This window comes from Protopterus annectens, chromosome 11.part0 (assembly GCF_019279795.1).
Source record: "Protopterus annectens isolate FY-2018-M chromosome 11.part0, PAN1.0, whole genome shotgun sequence".
NCBI lineage: Eukaryota > Metazoa > Chordata > Ceratodontiformes > Protopteridae > Protopterus > Protopterus annectens.
Genome location: NC_056745.1, coordinates 1,137,611,988 through 1,137,626,664, shown reverse-complemented (window position 1 = coordinate 1,137,626,664; position 14,677 = coordinate 1,137,611,988). Strand labels below are relative to the sequence as shown.

Sequence of the window (14,677 nt, the reverse complement as noted above, 5' to 3'; positions counted from 1 at the left end):
TCTGTCTTTTTGGTCACTAAAAAGAAGTGCAAGTTCTGAATCCTATTTGGTCTGGTGGGACTTTTTGGATGACTCTTGTCTAGCAGCTTTTGAATTTCTTGGGCTGCTGCCTTACTCTGACTGGGCGGAACACTGGAACATTTTTTTTCCTTTTGTAGATTGGGGGTTGGAAAATGGTACAAAGTAACCTCTGGATATTATTTTCAGCACACGGGAATCTTTTGTTATAGTAGCCCAAGCATCTGGGTGCAAGCAAGGACAATCATCCTCCAACTTCCTCCAGAGGTGGGCAGTCAGGCAGCACTTCAGGAGCGCTGAAAGGGTCTATCCAGAAAAGAATCATGGAAACCCTGATTTTGCAGGCCTCTTCTGCTTCTGGGATGACGTTTACCATTGGAATTGCCTCCTCTATCTCTGAAGGCGTTATCCCCACATGGATCTTGGAATGGTCAATGAGAATTATGAAACTACATTTTCTTACTGCCTCTCTGATTTCTAGAAAAGGTTCATTGAGGGGTAGAAAACTTGATTCCCATAGCAGACAAGGTCTTTCCTTCTTTTTCACTCCAGGTAAGCATTTTGTTCCCAGATGGACCAAATAAATATGTTCTGTCAAAGGCAGCATGATGAAAGATGTTTTGAAAAGCTCCACAAAATCATATAGCCGCATCCGGGCATGTCTCCTTATGGCAATCCCAGAACTGGCAGCCTGTTATGTGCCTTCAGCTGCATGAGAGATCAATCTCATGGATGTGTTGGAAATTGACAAGAGTGGCCAGCTGAGAAGATGATCTTTTGAAATCCTCTGCAGATATGGACTCAGAGAGAGAATTTGACGATTCTTTGGTCAAATTTCTCTGCAGTCTTGTAAAATGTACCAAGCAGTTAACAGACCTCAAGGCAAATGCCAGTGAGGCAAAGACTTACTTTCTAAATCTGTTCAGCACTCTAGGCTCACTGTTTGGCAGCTGGACAGAGGAGCTCTGTTCTGCTAGCTCTTTTTTAGTGGCCACTGCCACCATGATAGCATCAACTGAGATTCCTTTGCTCCAATAGGGTCTATCTTTAGGGGGAGCTAGGAATTTGTCAAGTCATTTTAGTATAGACTCAATGGAATCTGTCTCCTTCCATGCCTGGCAAGAGACTAAATCAATGAGCTCATCTGCTGAGGGAGTAACCCAAGACATAGATGGGCCAGAAACAAAAGCTTCCAAAAAAAAGAAGTCATGTACTCACCATAACGTTCCATCTGAGTAGTTAGACTTCATTTGTCAGCAACCTGTGGGTTACAGATCCAATACGGATCCGAGCCGGCAGCTTACCAAGCTAAAGATCCAAGCTTCAAGCTCCTCCCCCTTACCCATACTACACTGCAACCTCCTTCCAATCCTCAGATATAGTTTGCCACCCATTACGTGACACACAACAACCTAAGACACCAAAAACCTGACCCGAACACATACACGAGGTTCATCAAAGTCAGGACATTGATGCCAAACAGAGAAATAACCACCAAGGTCAGGGGAAAGGAGGAAGGGAAGGTTGCTGACAAATGAAGTCTAACTACTCAGATAGAACGTTATGGTGAGTACATAACTTCTTTATCTGAAGTAGTTAACTTCATTTGATCATCAACCTGTGGGACAGATTCCCAGCTACCCGAAATCTTGGGAGGCCCTTAAGGAAGGATATTCCAGAGCACTGCAGAGCCAAAGGAAGCCCTTCCTCTAGACACCATATCTAGCTTATAATGAGTAATAAAAGTGTGAGAGGAGGCCCAGGTAGCTGCTGAACAAATATCATTGAGGGAAACTCTAGACCAGAATGCAGCAGAAGTAGCCATAGAATGGGTAGAGTGAGCATGAACCCCTTCTGGTTCTGGTAATCCAAGTTCTTTATATGCTTGTAAAATACAAAGTGAAATCCATTTAGCTAGAGTCACCTATGAAACTGATTTTCCTAAAAAGGGTTTAGCAAAGGAAAGAAAAAGCTGATTAGATTTACGGAAGGGTTTGGAACTATGCAAGTAAAAACGTAACTGCCTGTGAACATCCAGCAGATGAAGTTTGTATTCCCCTTTATTTTGAAAATTAGGGAAAAATACAGGCAAATTAATAGACTGATTAATCTTTTGAAACAACTTTAGGAAGAAAAGACGGGTTAGTCCTGAGAGACACCCTATCCTTATGAAAAACTAGGTATGGGGGTTACATAGTGCCTGAAGCTCTGACACTCTCCTGGCTGAAGTGATTGCTACCAGGAAGGCTGTCTTCCACAACAAGAATTTCAAGTCAACTGATGCTGCGGGCTCGAACGGGGGTGCAACTAAGGCCTGAAGAACCAATGTCAAATCCCACGGAGGGGAATGGTTTTTGATAGGAGGTCTCAGAAGAAAAGTACCTTTAATAAAGGTCTTGCAAATTCTGGCAGCAGCTAGAGAACCTGAATTTTCCCCTATGTGAAAATGGGATATAGCTGCCAGCTGGACTTTCACTGTGGAAAAGCTGGTCCCATGTTGGAAAATATGAGACAAAAAGTCTAACACCGCTGGAACTGGAGCAGTAAAAGGATACAGATTTCTCTGTGAAGCCCAAATGGAAAAACGTTTCCATTTGCTACTGTAAACTTTTCTGGTAGAGGACTTGTGTGCCGCTACCAGAATGGATTTAATTGGGGAAGAGATACCGGGAGTCCTGGCAACTAATGGGACTGGACCAACCAAGCTGTGAGCTTGAGGTTGTCCAGATTCGGAGGAGGAATTCCCAAGGGATGACGAATAAGATCCAGAATGAGATCTAAAATCCAGGGCGGAGCTAGAAGATGAGACCACAGGCAAGAGAACCAAAGTTGACAAGGCCAGAATGGGGCTATGAGGATAACCCTGCTCCCCAACCGACAAGCTTTTTGTAAGAATTTTGTCATGAGAGGAAGGGGGGATATGCATAAAGAAGACCAGGTGGCCAAGTATGGACAAGAGCATCTCTGGGGACTTCCCCCGTCGGGGGAATCAGAGCAAAAAACTCGCTGCACTTCGCATTAGACAGCGATGAGAAGAGATCGCAGCAAGGCTGACCCCATCTGAGGAAGATCTGTTCCACTACATAAGGGTTCAGAGACCACTCGTACAGTGAAAGGCGAAAGGATAGTCCCTGCTCAATATGTCTGCCAAAATGTTGGACTGACCCGGGATGTGCGTTGCTATCAGAAAATGTTTTTTGGAGATCGCCCATTCCCACACTCTCATGGCCTCTTGACAAAGTGACTAGAACCTGGTTCCCTCCTGTTTGCTGATGTACCAGACCACTGACATATTGTCTGAGTGGATCGCAATAGTTCCCAGAGGAAGAGAGGTATGAAGGGCCAGCAATGTTAAAAGGACTGCTCTCATCTCTAGAACACTGATGCACAACGGTCTCACTTGGGGTCCACGTGCCTTGGACAGTGCTGCCTGAGCAATGCCCCTCCCCACCCTAAGCAGGAGGCATCTGTGGTCACCGTGGCTTGGGGCGGAGGCATAACAAAGGGGCGTCCTTCTCGCAGATCCTGGGATTGAAGCCACCACATGAGAGAAGCTTTGCACACTTTGCTTAGAGGAATCAGAAAGTTTAGAGACTGATATAGTAGAGACCACTGAACTTGTAACATCCACTGTAACACTCTCATATGCAGACGTGCACAAGGGACCAGATTTATAGCTGCTGCCATGGACCCTAGGGCTCTCAGGACCAACTCCGCTGGGGGTGCAAGAGTCTGAAGGCTCGCAAAACATGAAGGGCCAGGCTGTGAAGTCTGTCTGGGGTCAAAAATAGCCTGGCCTGAAGAGAATCTGTTCTTGCCCCTATGAAGTCTAGAATTTGAACAGGTTGAAGGGAAGACGTCTTGAGGTTTATTGTGATACCCAGCCGAGTTGACAACTGAAGAAAAAACTTTCTGGCTAGTACAAGTTGATGCCTGGTGGGGGCAGTGAGAAGCCAGATGTCCGGGTATGGAAAGACCTGAATGCCCTGAAGCCTCAGGTGGGCCGCTACAACTGCCATGACCTTGGTAAACACCCTGGGGGTTGTGATGAGAATGAAGGGTAGGACCCTGAATTGATAGTGACTGGCTCCTGGCTGAAAGCGGAGGAACCTCCTGGATCACCTGTCCATGACGATATGGGAGTACGCATCCTTGAGGTCTATAGAGTACATCCAGTCTTCCTCCTGCAAGAACAGCAGGATGGACTGTAAAGTGATCATCTGGAACTTCTCCTTGTCAATGGATGGGTTAATTGTGGATAGGTCGAGAATCGGCCATAAGTCCCCTGTCTATTTTGGCACCAAAAAGAACCTGGAATAGTTGCCTGATCTGGACTGGTCTGGGGCCACTAGCTGGATTGCTCTTTTGTCTAGCAGCTTTTTTATTTCCAAAGCTGCCACCTCCCTTTGAGTGGGTGGGACATCTGGGAGGCACCTTGTGGATAGGGGACTGTTTATGAAGGGAATAGAATAGCCTCTGGATATTATTCGACGCACCCAGCGATCTGACATGATTGACTCCCAGTGAGCTAGGTGCCTCGAAAAATGCCCCCTGACTGCCTCCAGAGAGGAGCAGTCGGGCAACCCCTCAGGGCTGCTGCACGGGTCAGTCAGAAAAGGGTTCCCATGACCCGAAGATCTTCGGTCCCCTTCTGCCTCTGGGCCGGTGTCCACCTTGTCCCCCTCTGCCTCTAGGGGAGAAGGAGTCCAGAGCGTTCTGGGACTGCTGAGACTTCTGGAACCACAACTTCTTTTGCCCTCGCTGGTTCCTGGAGAAGGACCTTTGAAGGTTGAAGAAGCGGATCTCGATGGCCGACAGTGTTTTCAGGTCCTCCCGCACTGGACTAGCATATCTTGGATGGTCTTCCCGAACACAGTCGAACCATCAAAAGGGGCATTAGCGAAGGACGTCTTGAAAGGTTCCATAAAATCGCAAAGCTGGAGCCAGGCATGATACCTCATGGCAATACCGGACCCGGCTGCCCTAGAGGTTCCCTCAGTGGCATGAGAGAGTAGACAAATGGACATATTCAAAACAAACTTGAGAGTGGCCATATGAGCAGAGAATGTCCATTTATCCTTGGCCGAAATGGACTCCGGGGGAGACTCTGCGTACTCCTTCACAAGGTCACACTGCAGTCTAATTACGTGGGCCATATAATTCAGTGCCCATATAGCAAAGGTAGCTGAAGCAAACGTCTGCTTTCCAAGATGATCCATCACCTTAGACTCCTTGTCTGGATGATGGACCGAGGAACTTTCCTGGGCCAATTTCTTTTTGGTGGCCACCGCCACCATGGTATCAACTAGGGAACCCTTACTCCAAGTGGGCTTGTCAACAGGAGGGCTCAATACTTTGTCTGGCCATTTGGGTTTCGGCTCTACAGTGTCCAGTTCCTTCCAAGCTCTGGTGGCAATAAGGTCCACCAGAGGGTCATCCGGGGAGACACCCAAAAGGTAGATGGGCCTGTGTCGAAAGCCTCCAGAAATACCGACTCATCTGAGGAAGGTTTTTGGGTGGACCAGCCCCCCCCCGGTGAAGAATTTCCATTATGTCTCTGAAGGAGACGTCTTCGGGGAGCGATCTGGGGGAACCTTCCCCTTCCTCCAAGTCGGTATCCTCACTGGCATTTGCGAGGGGCCTCCTCGGGGGGACTCTCTGGGGAGGGCTCACAAACAGTCTCATATTCCTCAAGGGGAATCATCTGGGGCGTAACAGACACAGGCTGTCCCTGGGAAGACTGGATGAAGACAAACTCAGTTGTGAAGGAGCAGGGGCAGACTCCAAGGAAAGAGTGAGGGGTCTCAATCCTCCAGAGAGAATCCTCTTCACACTGTCGAAATCTGAAGGGGAACCAGCTTCACTGAAACTGGTGGGGGGGTAGCCATACCCCTTGGATCCAATGAGGGGATTGGAGCTGAGGCCGAACAGCTGGACCCAGGGGAATGGTATGCCCTGACCACAATGGGGCTGATGACACTCATCACCTCGGATCCGAGAGTGGATCCGACATGCTCGAGGGCATGGCCGGCATTGAGGTTGGAGGGACCATCGGCGCCGACCTCTTGACTCCAGGGCTCCTGAGATCCATGGAATCCAGAACCTGTGGGTGGATCGGAAAAGGAGCTATTGGGGCAAATGTCGGATCTCTCTCTCTCTCTCTGAGGGGATGAGAGACTGGACCTCTAGAAAGAGAAAAAGTTCTTTCTACAACCTTGAAGGCAGAAGAACCAGGAGAAGTTGAGGTCACCTACACCAGAACCGAGACTTACAGTACAGGTAGATTATGACTCTGACCGGATTTGTTCCTGCAAGAGGGAACTGGACCCAAGCTGTTCAGTGCCGAGGCTCCAAGTTGCAGGGATGGATCTGATAATATTGGAGTAGACTCTGGGCCCACAGATCTGACATCAAAGCTGTGGCTCAGAACCCCATTCTGATCCAATGGTATAGGTGTGGAATTGGTCAGGGATGATGTCAGAGTTGAGGAGGTGATTCTGTTTGGATCTGATGCTGGACCTCTCAGAGCTGTTAGATCCTGGGGCTCTGAAACCCATGGTTGAATAGGAGAAAAAGCTAATACTGTGTGAATAGTGGTTGGAAGACTCACAGATCCATTAGGGGATAGAGCCAAAATGACCCCCATCTGGATCTGAGCTGTGAAGAACTTTTGCATCATCCTATCCATATCCACTTCTGAAAGACTTCTGGAGGATGTGGTAGACTAGGACCTGGAATGCTTTTTGGGAGTTTGCGTGAAATGAATACTGAGTAGTGGAGACCAGATCCAAGATGAATTCTGGAGTACGAGCTGTTGGAGTATGTGATGTACCAGGTTTTGGATCAGATACCTTGGAATCCATAACCTGAGCTGTGGGACTTGCTGAAATAATGATTTGAACAGAAATGTTAGGATCTGAAGATTTTAAATTCATAGTGTGTACCTTAGGGTCGGACGATGTCAGATCCAATGATTTTGAAATTTTCGGAGGTGGTTCAGAAGTAGTCCTAGGGGATTTTGGAGGAGAGTGCTTTCTATGCTCCAAAAGACCAGATTTACAGGGTTTGAGTCCCTGAAGAAGATGCTGATGAAGGAGGAAGAAGACCCTTCAAAATAAGTTTGGTGCATCTATCAGCTAATGCCCTAGAGTTGAATGCAGCACAAATAACATAGTTAGTCTCTAGATGGATTGCTCCAAGAGAGTGTATGCACTTCTTGTTGGCATCAGAGTTAGGGATTTTGTGCCCACAAGAAGTGCATTTTTTGAATCCTGTCAGCTTGTCAGCCATGACAGTTTAAGAATGGAGACAGTGAAACAAACAACATATATAAAAGAGAAAAAACATTTTTGAAAATAACAGAAGAAAAAGAGGAATTACTAGCAATGGTAATTAAAAATTACCCTATAAGGTGGGTAGAAAAGGCAGAGGTTATGGAAAAGAAAAATTCCCAACTATGGTAAAGAGAAGAAAATACTATATAAAAATAGTATTTATGCTACTCAAAATATAACCTGAAACTAACAGAGAGGTGAAAACTAGAGAAGATCAAAGATTAGGTTAAAGAAAATAACATTATTTACAAAAAAAATTATCAGAAAACTCTATACTAAACTCTCGAGAGAAGGAAAAATGAAATGTGAGGAATTGGGGATGAACTAGGACATTATGGGTAGAGGAAGGAGCTTGAGAATCGGATCCAAACTATAAAGTATGTGGCCGAATCAGAGCAGAGGATCGGCTCCATAACCTATTGGCTGAGTAAGAACGAAAATAACATCAGATTAAGACTTTAATAATGTATATCTTAATCTTGCCTGGTTATAATTGATCATGAAATGACAAAGAACAACCAACTGGCAATAATCTGGTTTGTCCCACTGTTGGAAGTATACAGCTGTAAACCTTTCCTGAGGGAACAAAATCTGGCGAGAAAATACCCAAGTTGTAAAAGCACGTCCAGAATATGAGAAATCCTTACTCCCTGGTAAGAAGGTTCAAGAAGAAAGTAGGTGGCTAGATTTACTGCCAGTTCTGAAACCACCACCATATCTCTAAGCAAAACAAAACAGGTCCTCTCTCAACATGAAACTTTGCAACTCAGATGCTTCCTTGCAGATGTAATAACAAAACAAAACAAAAATAATCTTTGAAATAATGAACCATAAAATAGCTAAATGAGCTGGTTCAAATAAAGGCAAATTTAACTTTGTTAGTTGTAAATTAAAATCCCATTAGGGTGCCACCATTTACCTAGGTAGTCTTAATTACATGAAATCTCTTTCTAGAAGAGCGTTGGTCAACGTCTGAAAAGAACAAGGAGAATCCACAGGCAGACATGCTGAAATGACCACCAAATTCAACTTACTAAAGGAGCAAGACAGGCCCAGAGGATATTAACTCACATAAACAGAGAAAAACCTATGGAACAAAATCTTAGAATTGGCCCTGATTATAATTGTGGCACCAACTAGTAAATTCTTTCTCACACGTCATCTAATGTTTACAAGTAGCAGGGTGTATTGCCTCCTTTACTACCTGTTGCACATCCTCAGAGGTAAAATACAACAAAGTTGAATTTTCCAGGCAGTAAATTATATATTTTTTTTAAATGGGGTGCATCCAACTACCCATATCGTATGTGAGTAGATCCAGTCTATGATGACGTTAGGAGTAATTGCCCTTGGCCAATTCCATAAGGGGGAAGGTACAGTTGTGTGTATGTCCTCCACAAATGGATCAACTCCTGGAAGACCCCCTGATAAAATTTCATTTGTGAAGATCTGTCTAGGTCCTGTCCAGCTAGTCTGCTACTGTATTTTGCTCTCACAGAATGTAGCTAACATTGAGGGTAGAATGCTTTAAATCAGCTTCCCATGATACAACTGCCAGCCTGCAGAGAGGGAACAGTCTTGTGCCCGCTATACTGAAATGTACCATGACTGCGGTGGTGAAAGTCATCACTTGCAGAGGTACAAAGACCACAGATAATGAAGACATTTTATAGTATGGATCACATCTAAAATTCATTTCACCTTAATATGCACTGGCCTCTCTGTTTGTTTAGTTCCATGGGCCTGCATTTTTACCCCCACAGAAAGAGCACCCACATCCAAGTCCTGATGGGTTTAATAACAGAGCCGGGGTGAAAATGTAGGGTTCACACAGGTTTTTATGACCCACAGAAATTACTTTGTATGTAACTTGATGAAAGGAGCCATTAAATTATAGCTACCAAGAAGTCTAGAATCCTATGATACTCCTTAGCTACAGACAGCAACTGAAAGGAGAAACTCAGGATGAAAATGTGAAGAAAATAATCTATTTGGCCTCACAGACAAATCATCCTCAAGGCAGGAAATAAGGAAGAATTTTTTTACAAAAGATAACCCAAGAAAGGAAGGAAGGAGTTGATACCTTCTGGAAAGAGACTCCTAACAAGTAGAAAACCAAAGAGTCAGCAAGAGTAAGAAAGATTAATTAAAATAGGTTGATAACAGGTTGATAACAATCTCACATTCGACCATCATGTAGCGGCAGTGGTCAGAAAAGCCTTTTACTTGGTTCATCTCATAAGTAAAGGGATTGCATACAGAAAAAAAGAGGTTTAAGGAATAAGTTTAGACTCTAGGACAAAATTAGTAGTATTCAAGCTCAGAGGACCACTTCCTGAAGGTAATGTGGCAGAAAGAACAGTCAGTCAGACAAGACTAGGTTACACGTAATAAAGCATAAGGGGCTGCTAGTTCCAAAATATATATCAAAACTACAGAAATAAACAGATAAACATTCCCTTGCCATAGTATCAACACTTTGCCATCTTTATACAAAGAAGAAAGGTTGGCCTAGATTAAAGCTTATAAGAAGCTGGTGAAAGGGAATGTAATAGCAAATATTAGCGGGACAGTGAACTTAACAAGGTTTGCCTGTGTTAATGTGGACTGAACTTGGCTAACAGGGATTCTGCAGGCATCCTCTAAGGATATCAATAAAGATAGGTAGGAGAAGACAGTGGCATAGATTCTAGTAGCACAATTCTTATAAATTAAGATAGAACAGCATCTGTTCCAACAAGAATTAATTATCTATTCTGAACATAGTGGCAATAAGATAGAACTCCTCTACAACTGTGGAACATTGACTTGTGGGCCAGTCAGTCAGTTGTTCCACCGAATTACAACCTGTAATTACACCCTTAGCCAAAGCAAACAGGACATTCTTCCCAGATGACTCCTAGACCCAAGGAAAAGTGGTATTACCAAGCCCAGGATGGGTATTACACCAGAGGGACCCAGGGAAACCAGTGAGTGGTCTGAGGAACCATTGGTGACTATTGCAGAGTAACCCACTCATAGCTGAGGCAGGGGTCTACATCAGCAAAATGAAAACTGTACTGAGCGAATCTCAGTTGAGCGACACATAATGAGCGAAAACCGCTAATATCGCAAGAATGAACTGAGATCGCCGTAGGGAATTATTGCCTTTACTTCAATGTAGTGCAATCTTGGAGTTGGTATATTTAAGTAGTGGGGGTGTGGGGGGTTGCCCCCCTGCATAAAATGCTTAGTAACAGTTTATGTGTCTTACTTTTGTTTATCGGATTCAATATTCGCATTTTTCACTCATTATGTGTTGCTCAACTGAGATTCGCTCACTACAGTTTTCATTCAGCTAATATAGACCCCTGAGGCAGAGAAAGAGCCCAAAGAAAAAACAAAAACTGATATCAAAGAAGCATTTTTAATGTATACTGTGAAAAGGAACAAAAGGACCAATACAGGAATCCATGACCCAGAAGAGAGAGAGAGTGACAGCTTATTGTCTGGTATGAGCTGCTGGAAGACATTGGTAAGGAGGTAAGTATGCATTCAGGAGACAAGTACTAAATACGCTTATCCAGCCCACTTAATAGTTCCACAAAAGTAATGCAAAACAGTACAATTTAACTCCCCTAAAACAGAGGAACACCTCTCCTAGGAAATGTAACTGTAGACAGTACAACAGGTAAGCTGTCATGAGGTGTACACAAGCAGCATACAGACTTATCATGCCCTACAAATGCCCCCTTAAATAGAAAAGCCAAACACAAATAGCGTTTACTGCCAAGATAAATAGGAATACATTTTGCTTAGAAAGTGTAACTGCAGAAAAGTACATCAGAAGTTTTCACAAACTGTCACACAAGCATCAAACATACTCTTCACCCGCCAGTATTACCGTTAAGAAATATGAATAAACATATAAGATACACTTTAATGTCTACCAAAATTAGGAATACATTTCACTTGAAAGAGTAACAGCAGAAAAAAATGGATGGTAAGTTATCATGAAGTGGACACAAGCACCACTCATAAATGTAACAGATACCCTTCCTAAAATCTTTAAAATGCAAGCATTAAAAAAGCAGAATATTAGATCCAATCTCAGAAGACACATCTACTCTAATATGAAATTTTTTACTAAAATGGAAAAATGTTAAAAAAAAAAAAAAAGAAACCTGGCAACTTAAAGAAACTGTGTTTGCGAGTGTCAACAAACAAAAAATATACAATATAATTACGTTTTTTTTTTAGTAGAAGGATTTCCCAATAGGGAATTATCTGACAGAATATCATAACAGGAGCTGACTGTCAATCCATTAAAGTTTAGAGTAGTTCTCTCGAGGGCTGCAAGAAAGTAATGAAACACTTTTGTGCCCAGGCTGTTTTTTTCTGTCACTGGAGCTTAAGCTATTGTAGCCTGGGGGGAGAGGGTGTGGGAGGAGGGGAGCAAAAGATTTTTGAAGACTGGCTGACCATTATATCTTGGGCAGGATATAAGCTATATAGGTTCTGGCTACTGCTGCAGTGATACTGATGAGCATTTTAGTATTTAGTATTGCCCAGTTTTTCAATTATATACATTGGACAATACTCTCCTGTTATTACTTTACTCAGATCTTGCAGCTCATTGCAAATACAAATCTTTTTTTAACACCTTTATTAAATTATCACTCAAGACATAGACAAAAAAGAAGTTATGTGCTTACCATAACGTTCCATGTGAGTTGTTCATCTTGCCTTCATTCTTACAGATGGGTTCGGAGCTGATCCTCAGCTCCGAGTCAGCCTACAACAAAGCTCGAGGTCTTCAAATAGCTCGAGGCCAAGTCCCTATCCCATGATGCACCTAGAGTTACCTCAGATCTTGTTTGCTACGTATAATAATACCATATGTCATGCTATCACTCCATAAGGGAAATTATAGAAGGGTTGAGCAATCAGGAAGAATCCAGCATCTCAGTCTTCTAAAAGCCAGGAGTGGGTAGGAGGGAGGGAAGTAAGAATGAAGGCGAGATGAACAACTCACATGGAACGTTATGGTAAGTACAGAACTTCTTTATGTGAAGTTGTTCTATATCACCGTTCATTCTTACAGATGGGTAGGGTCCCAAGCACCATCTATCTCAGGTGGCTCATGGGAGTATGTTTTTCAGGACAGTGAATCCAAAGGAGGGCCTGTCAACTTTGTAATGAGTGATAAAGGTATGAGGTCCTGACCAAGTGGCTGCTGCACAAATGTTATCAATAGGAAGTCTAGAAGAAAAAGCAGAGGATGTAGACTCTGGTTGAGTGAGCCTTAATTTTGTGTTGAAAGGGCATATTGGCAGCAAATGTGATACAATCAGATAACTACTTTGACAGAGTTGTTTTGGCCACTAGCATACCATTCTTGGAGTCTGAAAAGGAAACAAAAAGCTGTTCAGATTTCCTAAAATCTTTTGTTCTATCCAAGTAGAATCTGAGCTGTCTGTGAACATCAGGTTTGTGCAGCATATATTCTAAATTATTGGAGTGATTAGGGAAGAAAAGTGGCAAATCAATAATCTGATTAAGATTAGCTTCAGTGCAAAGTTTAGGCAAGAAGGAGGGGTTTGTTCGAAGTGAGACTCTGTCAGCATGGAAAATTAAGTAAAGACGTTTAATGGACAAGGCTTGAAGCTCTGACACTCTGCGGGCAGAAGTGATAGCTACTAAGAAGATAGTCTTCCATGATAAAAATTTGAGGTCACATGAGGAGGTTAGTTCAAATGGAGGAAGCATAATGCGAGAAAGCATAAAATTTAGATTCCATGGGGTATATGGTGATTTCATAGGTGGTCTGAGATGAAAAGTCCCTTTAAGAAAGGCTTTGGATAGTTTGTGTGACATAATGTTCAATCCTTCAAATCCAAGATGAAAATTAGAAATGGCAGCATGCTGAACATGAACTATTGCTGATGCAGCTCCTTTGTTACAAATCATAGTTAAGAACTCTAAAATGGAGGCCACAGGGACTTGGTAGGGATCAATATTATTTTGAGAGGCCCATACAGAAATTTTTTTCCATTTGTTAAGGTATAGCTTCCTCATAGAGGATTTATGATGAGACTTTGCTTAGTCTCATTAGAAAGATTATGGAACCTGGCTATGATGGGAATTGGAGCATCCAAGCTCAGGGACTGCAGAGAGGGCTGAAGTTCCCCCGACAAATGCTTCAGAAGATCTGGAACTGGGTCTAGAATCCAAGGGTCCTCCAAAAGATGAAGTTGAAGGAAGGGAAAACAAATCTGACAAGGCCAATGAGGGGCTATTAGAATGATGGTCCTTCTCAGGGCTTTTGCTTTCTGTAGTACTTTGGGCATCAACGGGATTGGTGGGAATGCATAGAGGAGACCCGGAGGCCAATCTTGAACGAGTGCGTCCCTTGGGGCTTCTCCCAGAGGGGGAATCAGGGCAAAGTAGCTTCTGCATTTCGTGTTCATGTGGTTGGCAAAAAGGTTGCAGCAAGGCTGGCCCCACCTGTGGCATATCCTGTCCGCTGTTTCTTTCTTGAGGGACCACTCATGAGGCAACAAAATTGCTCTGCTCAACATGTCTGCTATCACATTGGATTTCCCTGGGATGTGCATTGCTAACAGAAAGCGCTGGGTGGATATAGCCCACTGCCATACTCTTAGGGCCTCGCGACAAAGGGGATATGACCTGGTTCCTCCTTGTTTGTTCAAGTACCAGACCACTGACATGTTGTCTGTCTGAATCACAATTGTACCCAGAGGAAGAGTCCTGGAAGTACTGCAACACTAAAAGTACTGCTCTCAACTCTAGCACATTGATATGCAGATGTGTTGATGACTGGTCCATGTACCTTGGGTTGTTCTTCCCTGAAAATACCCCCCACCCTATCAGGGAAGCATCCGTGGTTACTGTGGCCACTGGTGGGGGTAGGACAAAAGGACGATTTATCATGACATGCAGAGAGGTAAACCACCACTGAAGATCCTTTTTGCAAGAGTTCGTGATCATTATAAAGTGAGACATGGGGAGCTCTTGGTAAGACCATTGAGTAAACAGCCATTGCAGAATCCGCCTATGAATGCAACCCAGTGGTATGACCAGAATTGCAGCTGCCATCATGCCTAATAGTTTTAGAACTTGTGATGCTGGAGCCTTGTTCTTAAATATCAGATTGTGGACCTGCAGATAGAGTAGTAAGACTCTTTCTACTGGAAGTCTCAGAGTGGTGGTGGTGGTGCCCAATTCTGCTCAGATAAAAACGGTATGTTGCGATGGCGACAAGGCAGATTTTTCTGAGTTTATTGTAATGCCCAGCTGGCTACAGAGTGACAGAGTCGTGTCCC

At 43.7% G+C, this 14,677-nt stretch overlaps 1 protein-coding gene across 1 annotated transcript in view; it reads right to left on the bottom strand.

Annotated features, from left to right (window-relative positions):
* EFCAB6 (EF-hand calcium binding domain 6) overlaps positions 1 to 14,677 on the bottom strand; it is a 3,527,179-nt gene that overhangs the window by 1,990,473 nt on the left and 1,522,029 nt on the right. The gene's annotated exons all lie outside the window — the stretch shown is intronic.